General features: G+C 43.4%; 2 long non-coding RNA genes across 2 annotated transcripts; one reads left to right on the top strand and one right to left on the bottom strand.

Moving 5' to 3' along the window:
• Window positions 1–3,358: 3,358 nt before the first annotated feature.
• Window positions 3,359–4,018, bottom strand: LOC143990140 (uncharacterized). Its single transcript, XR_013277176.1, has 2 exons — window positions 3,716–4,018; window positions 3,359–3,626 (listed from the first exon to the last, which is right to left on the bottom strand). It is a non-coding gene; the product is annotated as an uncharacterized LOC143990140 (long non-coding RNA).
• A 3,651-nt stretch (window positions 4,019–7,669) lies between these two features.
• Window positions 7,670–8,329, top strand: LOC143990139 (uncharacterized). The gene is made up of 2 exons (XR_013277175.1): window positions 7,670–7,972; window positions 8,062–8,329. It is a non-coding gene; the product is annotated as an uncharacterized LOC143990139 (long non-coding RNA).
• The last annotated feature ends 612 nt before the right edge of the window (window positions 8,330–8,941 follow it).

Here is an 8,941-nt window from a genome sequence, read left to right as displayed (position 1 = left end):
CCTACTGTAATGGGATCTATCTGAAGAATCTGGGAAAGGATTAACCGTATGTGTACAGTGGTATACTATTGGCTGGACGGATAAGGATGGATTAGCATTTGCTTACATACAGTGCCTGTATACTAGGTATTTGAGGTGAGAGGCTGGGGGAAACTGGTGGTGCACAAGTTTGGCACTGAAGTTAGTCGGTGGACAGTCACGCATTTGGAAGTCACTTTATATTTTGTGCATGGACTTTGTTATATGCTCACCAATCAGTTGCATGGACTTCATTTGAGGAGCACTATTGATTATTGCATTGTTTGCACATTTCATTCAGCATTTTTTTGCATTTTGTACTCTGTTATTATTACACGCATGATTTTTTGATTATTTATGCACATTATTATTTCATTAGATGCAACTTAATTTATTGTTCAATATTGCACATTTATCACTGTAGTGAGGTGGATTCACTTTTGCACTATACGTGTTTTGATATTTTAGTGTATTTATATTTTTTTTAGGTAGCGCCGCAATTTATTCATTTTACATATTATTCCTTTGGTGTAGAGATCACTATTTTTTTTGCTGGCTGCTTCCACACATTTATACATATTTGACTATATAGTTTTTTTTAGACTTTTCTTACACATTTATTAATAGTTAGGTGGAGCGCATTAGTACCTTTCATTTATATACATCTGGGTAGTGGTGGATCGGTTCTCCAAAATGTGCAATTTGATTCCTCTCTCGGGCCTACCTTCTGCTCCCAGTCTTGCCACAACTTTCATTAAGGAGATCTTTCATCTTCATGGGATGCCTTCCCATATCGTCTCTGACAGAGGAGTTCAATTTACTGCCCGGTTTTGGAGAGCCTTGGCCAGCTCCTTTGGGATTAAATTGGATTTTTCATCTGCCTTTCATCCCCAGTCCAATGGGCAAACGGAACGTGTCAATCAAAGCGTAGAACGTTTTCTCCGTGCCTTCCTCTCAGCCCACCAAGATGACTGGGTGGACCTTTTGCCCTGGGCAGAGTTTGCCTTAAACCATCACGCCAATGCCAGTTCTGGGAAATCTCCTTTCTTCACAGTTTATGGGCAGCATTCATCTGTTCCCTTTCCTGTTCCCATTTCTCCTGTGGTATCAGCAGCAGCTGAGACCCAAAGGTCCTTCAACTCAATCTGGAAAGAAGTCTCTGGGAATCTTCATCTAGCTGCTTCCAGGCATAAAACGGCGGCAGATCGTATCGTCATCGCCGTCTGGCTCCTAAGTTCCTACCTGGTGATAAAGTTTGGCTTTCTACCAAGCACATCCGACTCCGGGTACCCTCAATGAAATTTTCCCCTCGCTTCATTGGTCCATTTCCTATTCTCCGCCAGATCAATCCAGTGGCTTTCAAGCTCTGTCTACCCTCTCAACTCAGGATACCCAACACCTTCCATGTCTCCCTGCTCAGGCCACTGGTCCTCAATGGCTTCTCTTGCCCTTCTTCTCACCCCGCTCCTGTGGCTGATACCTCGGATCAGTATGAGATTAAAGTAATATTGGACTCCAAGTACTCTCGGGGGAGGTTATTCTATCTCATTGATTGGAAGGGCTATGGTCCAGAGGAGAGGTCTTGGGTCCCTGCCACTGATGTCTCTGCCCCACGTCTGGTGACCAGATTCCATCAGAAATTTTCCTCCAAGCCGGTCTCGTAAGGGGCGGGGGGGGGGGGGGGTACTGTCACAGATCAGCTGCGGAGCTGATCTGTATCTCACTTTTACTGCAGTGGGTCGGCTAACATCTGTTGTCCACTGTCAGGTGTTCAGCTGTGCACTCTGCAGCTATGGGTGTCGACGCCCTTCACCTGTTGCCTAATATATGTTTCCTTCCTGCTACTTCCTGTCCAGCCCCTCATGTGCTTCTCTATTTAAATCCCTTCCTAACTAGCTACCATTGCTTGAGCAACGTTTGTTTCTGAAGCTCCCCTGTGTAACCTGTTTTACCTGACTTCTCGTGAACTGATCTTCTGTGTACCGACCCGGCTTGTTCTGATTACGTTGTCTGCAGCCCGCCCTGACCTTGGCTCACTATTTGGCTTTCCTTGCTTCATCCATCCATCCTTGTCAACAGTGTCTTATGGTACTTCCGTAGTGAGCAGGGTGAACCCAGGTGTCGTGACCTGGGGTCAGCACGCAGCTAAGTCCAAACCTTTGTGAGAGGGTCCCTGGTGGAACACCGGTTGGCTCTTAGATTCCCCGCCCTGGGGGATCCCGTGTCACCTGCTCGCCTGTGGGTTTGCTGTAAGTAGTACCGTGACAACTTACATTCATTCTGACTAAGTACTACTTTACCTTTATGAACCAACTGTTTTTACAGATCCAAGATGTCACTATGGGCACTTGTTGTGCACAATTATACGTGAATTTATATTTAGGTGCCTGGGAATGAGTAGTCTTTTCTAATGGCACAAAGGCTACTATATATACTATATTGGTTCTGGTTCATTGATTACCTCCTGATCATATGTACAGGCTCAGAGTTACAATTGTGCTCCTTTTTGGAAGCACTGAATGATTTCAACTTGAGATTTACACACTCATATAGTAAGAACAACGAGTCTTCTTTGGACCTGAAGGTCTTCATTGAACTGAATGGCTATGTAGCCACTAATTTGTTTCAGAAACCAAGTGTGGGTAACACACTACTACATGGGACCAGCTCTCATCCCACTCCCTTAATCAGAAGTATCCAGTTTGTACAATACCTGCGATTATACAAGAATTGTACATCTGATATACAGTAGATGTCAAAGATATCTTAAAGCAGCGCCTACTGGCTCAGGGATACTAAAGCAATATGCTAAAAAGAGCCTACAACAAAACAAAAGTGTGACCTAGAACATCTCTGTTGTACAATTCTACCCCTAAGAAAGATGCTGGTACTGTAAAATGAATTACTAGATATTCAGCGCATGAACATCAGCTGTGTTCTTTAATCTCCAAACATTAAGGCAGTTTGGTAAAGGAATTGGAGACCATATTTATAATTCTGTAAATGGTAACTTTTTTACACCTGTTACTAGATATATTGGTCTTCACCATCAATATGATAATACAATAGTCTCCTTCTTTGTCCTGGAAGTTATTCCACCAGACCTGAGAGGGGTTGACTGGGATAAACGCATCTTAGAACATGAAACATTATAAATCAAGCGTTTAAACGCTATGGTCTCTCATGGAATCAATTAGATAAATGAGTACAATCAAAGAAAAACACAGTGCTACAAAGAGCTAGGAGGGTGCTGCTCACCCCAAGTAGATACAGATAAAACCAGTTCCCCCACAAACGGGGTTTTTAGGCAGCAAGAGACAGTAATAGAAGCCAATAGAAGTAGTATAAAAGATATTTTAATATTATTTGGTAAAAACAAACATGAGCTTCACCTGAACATTTGTATAACAGACAAAATCATGTGTATAAGGTACATATAATGTCACATGGAAGTATATTAACAGACACAGCTATATGTTACACTGTATGGGTTAGTAGCAGTGAAAACATGAATCTAGCTATATGTTACACTGTATAGGTTAATAACAGTGAAAGCATGAATCTGACGTGTTTCAACCCCAAAGGGGGTCTTCTTCAGAGATGATAGTCTGTTAAAAGAAAGACAAGGTTACACTGAATAAATAAATCCGGTGTTATGCATGTTGGGGATACCCAATATTGATTTAATATGGTTTACCCGATGATGTACTTCCAGGTAGGTAGGGTGGATTATAGTACTTCGGATAGACTTCCCCCAGAGGGCAATGTCCCAATTTCCTTTACGCAACTGGAGTGGTACCTGGTCCATATGTGTCGCCGGACCGTCAGGAGGAAGAGGAGACAGCGTCACAAGCCCACTGACGTGACTCGCGGGAGGTCACACAAATGCCTTGCCCCCCAGAAAAAAGAAGAATCCGGGGGGTAGGTGCGAGTAAGGGTACCGCGATGATACGGTGGGTAACACCTGCAGCAAAATCCCAACAACAGGCAAAAAATTAAAAACAAGGATTATTTAATATTGGAAACATGGGGTGCATACGTGGTATGAGGTTAATACTGTCATAACCTCATTATGTATACCAAGAATTATATATATGTATATATGTGCACCCCCAAATATCCATGTAGGGTGCTTTCTAAAAAAGAAAGGAAGGAGAAAAGAGGGGACCATGCCTGGAAGTATCTAAAGTGCCTAGGAAAGAGGGGAGAGGGGGAAGGGAAAGGCAAAAATGAGTGAATGTGTTGATGAGTGCTGCTGTGTAAGCCATAACAACAAGGAAGGAGGGGGATGGGGAAAAAGAAAAAGAAAAAGGAGTGATGAACAGTGGACTGGTGGAAACAGTGAAAGTGTAGGCACTCAAACAGAAGAAGAAAAGAAAAGAAGAGAATGAGGAAAAAAAAAAAAAAAAAAAAATTGCGCTAGAAGATGGTGAGAAAAGTAACGAAAATATAAAACGTGCAACAAGAAAAACCACATATGAAAATATACAAGACAAAAATGCCTTGAAGTAGGTGACGGCAATAGGAGACATAACCAATAAAAATATCAAGTGCATAGACGCATGTACATGCGTGAAAAAATATATGTGTGTAATGATAGTGTGAAAAAGTACCAAGCAGATATATTAGCCTCATTAGAACAGCCAGACCAGTAGTGAGGTTATTACCTGAGTTATAAGACCTGGTGGAAGACTATTCCAGAAGGTAATGAGGAAGGGACGGCTACTTAAGCGTTAGTCCACAAGGGGTAACTGGCGCAGTCCCTGACTCATATTTTCTAAAGTCCGATCTATAAGTTAGTTAGATCAGTCCTCATACCAAACAACTAATAAAGAAACTTATTTTGGTGCAATATATCACCAAAATGCAGGTCAAATACAAAGGAAAAATCATGCTCACCAAACAACAGGTGCAGGTTTCTTTCCCCCTGGGTAAATGTGCACTTCCTGTGAAGGAAGGTTTGTATTTAAAGCCTGAAAATTGGCTGCAGGTGCATACGCCCATCAATCAACCGGTATAACCCGGACGCATTGGCCGCCTAAACAGGATCAGCCTCGTGTGGCCGCCCCGGCGTCCTGGAAGGCCGGAAAACGGCCCCGAAATAACGTCACTTCCGTCGCAATCGCGTGGCGTCACAGTGTCACGGACGTCCGCTAAAACGAGCGGACGTGCGTGAGGTATGCGTCACGCACGTTCGCTAAAACGAGCGGACGTGCGTGAGATGTGCGCCCGGAAGTGTCCGAGGATGCCGCCGGCAAGGGACTATGTGTCCCCCATCCCTGGGCGGGACCATCCGCCCCTTCAGCAGGGGGGGGGGGAACCAATGGAGAGGTTTGTCCGTAATAACCAGACAGAAACCACTCCTACCCTTGCCGGGGAGTCAGGGCAGGGGGCAGACACAGTTCTCTCCTCCTCACCTCTGGGCTGTGATTGGGCGAAGGACCATTTTAGATTGCGAGGAAAGAGAGACATATGCTCAATGAAAGGAAAAATTATATTATAAAAATTAGGCGATGTCTAATGCCCAGACTAGCCAGATCCCTCCCGAATGCCCACCGGGGATCTTCAGGGCTAATAAAGGGATGGGGAGTGTGAGAGTGAGGAACATAGGGGAGGGGGGGTTTGGGGGTGGGGGAGTGGGAGAGAGAAAAAAAAAAAAAAAACCGAGACGGTAGGGGAAAAGGGGAGGCAGGCGGCGGGTCGGGGCATAACATCACGAGAAGCCAAATAGAATTCACCAATCAAATTATGTAATTGTATAATACTTCACATGGCTTGATGTGCGTCTATTATCATGTAAATGCATGTCTCTATCAGGAGCTTGAACAAAGCGGATATGCAAACTATAGCAAAATATACATCAATTAAAACACATGACAGTTAGACATATGGTTTTTCTGGGTAATTAGTAGTGTAAGGATACATTGCATTACAAAACAATCCTGACTGGCCTATTGGCGGACACGAAAAAAGACATTTGAGATGTGATAATAAGAAGAAAGGCCTCGGTGGGGGAGAGGAGAAAACCCCATTGTGTACTCCCTGACAGGGATAGTCATCATTTACTGAGAACAAGCATTTAGATTGGCCTCCCATTCTGTTTTACATTCATTACTAATTAGGTTTATGTTTGGAAAAAATTTTTATAATATAATTTTTCCTTTCATTGAGCATATGTCTCTCTTTCCTCGCAATCTAAAATGGTCCTTCGCCCAATCACAGCCCAGAGGTGAGGAGGAGAGAACTGTGTCTGCCCCCTGCCCTGACTCCCCGGCAAGGGTAGGAGTGGTTTCTGTCTGGTTATTACGGACAAACCTCTCCGTTGGTTCCCCCCCCCCCCTGCTGAAGGGGCGGATGGTCCCGCCCAGGGATGGGGGACACATAGTCCCTTGCCGGCGGCATCCTCGGACACTTCCGGGCGCACATCTCACGCACTTCCGCTCGTTTTAGCGAACGTGCGTGACGCATACCTCACGCACGTCCGCTCGTTTTAGCGGACGTCCGTGACACTGTGACGCCACGCGATTGCGACGGAAGTGACGTTATTTCGGGGCCGTTTTCCGGCCTTCCAGGACGCCGGGGCGGCCACACGAGGCTGATCCTGTTTAGGCGGCCAATGCGTCCGGGTTATACCGGTTGATTGGTGGGCGTATGCACCTGCAGCCAATTTTCAGGCTTTAAATACAAACCTTCCTTCACAGGAAGTGCACATTTACCCAGGGGGAAAGAAACCTGCACCTGTTGTTTGGTGAGCATGATTTTTCCTTTGTATTTGACCTGCATTTTGGTGATATATTGCACCAAAATAAGTTTCTTTATTAGTTGTTTGGTATGAGGACTGATCTAACTAACTTATAGATCGGACTTTAGAAAATATGAGTCAGGGACTGCGCCAGTTACCCCTTGTGGACTAACGCTTAAGTAGCCGTCCCTTCCTCATTACCTTCTGGAATAGTCTTCCACCAGGTCTTATAACTCAGGTAATAACCTCACTACTGGTCTGGCTGTTCTAATGAGGCTAATATATCTGCTTGGTACTTTTTCACACTATCATTACACACATATATTTTTTCACGCATGTACATGCGTCTATGCACTTGATATTTTTATTGGTTATGTCTCCTATTGCCGTCACCTACTTCAAGGCATTTTTGTCTTGTATATTTTCATATGTGGTTTTTCTTGTTGCACGTTTTATATTTTCGTTACTTTTCTCACCATCTTCTAGCGCAATTTTTTTATTTTTTTTTCCTCATTCTCTTCTTTTCTTTTCTTCTTCTGTTTGAGTGCCTACACTTTCACTGTTTCCACCAGTCCACTGTTCATCACTCCTTTTTCTTTTTCTTTTTCCCCATCCCCCTCCTTCCTTGTTGTTATGGCTTACACAGCAGCACTCATCAACACATTCACTCATTTTTGCCTTTCCCTTCCCCCTCTCCCCTCTTTCCTAGGCACTTTAGATACTTCCAGGCATGGTCCCCTCTTTTCTCCTTCCTTTCTTTTTTAGAAAGCACCCTACATGGATATTTGGATAATTGGGGGTGCACATATATACATATATATAATTCTTGGTATACATAATGAGGTTATGACAGTATTAACCTCATACCACGTATGCACCCCATGTTTCCAATATTAAATAATCCTTGTTTTTAATTTTTTGCCTGTTGTTGGGATTTTGCTGCAGGTGTTACCCACCGTATCATCGCGGTACCCTTACTCGCACCTACCCCCCGGATTCTTCTTTTTTCTGGGGGGCAAGGCATTTGTGTGACCTCCCGCGAGTCACGTCAGTGGGCTTGTGACGCTGTCTCCTCTTCCTCCTGACGGTCCGGCGACACATATGGACCAGGTACCACTCCAGTTGCGTAAAGGAAATTGGGACATTGCCCTCTGGGGGAAGTCTATCCGAAGTACTATAATCCACCCTACCTACCTGGAAGTACATCATCGGGTAAACCATATTAAATCAATATTGGGTATCCCCAACATGCATAACACCGGATTTATTTATTCAGTGTAACCTTGTCTTTCTTTTAACAGACTATCATCTCTGAAGAAGACCCCCTTTGGGGTTGAAACGCGTCAGATTCATGCTTTCACTGTTATTAACCTATACAGTGTAACATATAGCTAGATTCATGTTTTCACTGCTACTAACCCATACAGTGTAACATATAGCTGTGTCTGTTAATATACTTCCATGTGACATTATATGTACCTTATACACATGATTTTGTCTGTTATACAAATGTTCAGGTGAAGCTCATGTTTGTTTTTACCAAATAATATTAAAATATCTTTTATACTACTTCTATTGGCTTCTATTACTGTCTCTTGCTGCCTAAAAACCCCGTTTGTGGGGGAACTGGTTTTATCCAGATAAATGAGTACAAACCCTTTTTGTGAATTCTCATGTTAGGCCTTTCATGCCTTGTTCTGTTGTGTCCTCCCATGGATATTTGAGCATGCATTATGGTATTTCTGTAAAAAACTAGAAATTATGTGTTCCCCGTTGTGTTCTTCTGTCAGGGTTCCCCCGATCATCTCATGTATAATGAAATACGTAGGGTGGAGCCAGAATAAACGTCAGTGCACATGCAAAAACCAGTCACAGCCATTTTGATTGTGGGAAACACCCAGGCTTGCTTTGATTCACATGCCTGTTTATACTACAGACATTGTAACTGCAATTATTTTATTAAACATTGCTATTTTAATTGATTCACACAATGGAGAGCATTATTTTCTTTTTATTGTAATGTCAGCACATGGAACCCTAATGCCCAGCATATGTTGCGATATACTATGATACATATTGCCTTGCTGTGATTGCAGTGAATGAACTGTAGGTCCCGTGGAATCAGCCTAGATTTGCAAATGCCCTTTATGACTTCTCTGTAATGGGGGGTTAATTATTATC

The sequence above is a fragment of the Lithobates pipiens genome, unplaced genomic scaffold (genome assembly GCF_037356315.1).
Source record: "Lithobates pipiens isolate NorthernLeopardFrog02 unplaced genomic scaffold, aLitPip1_a1.2 Scaffold_18, whole genome shotgun sequence".
NCBI classification, from domain to species: Eukaryota; Metazoa; Chordata; class Amphibia; order Anura; family Ranidae; genus Lithobates; species Lithobates pipiens.
The sequence above is the reverse complement of the archived record's forward strand: the minus strand, read 5'-3'. Positions and strand labels throughout refer to the sequence as shown.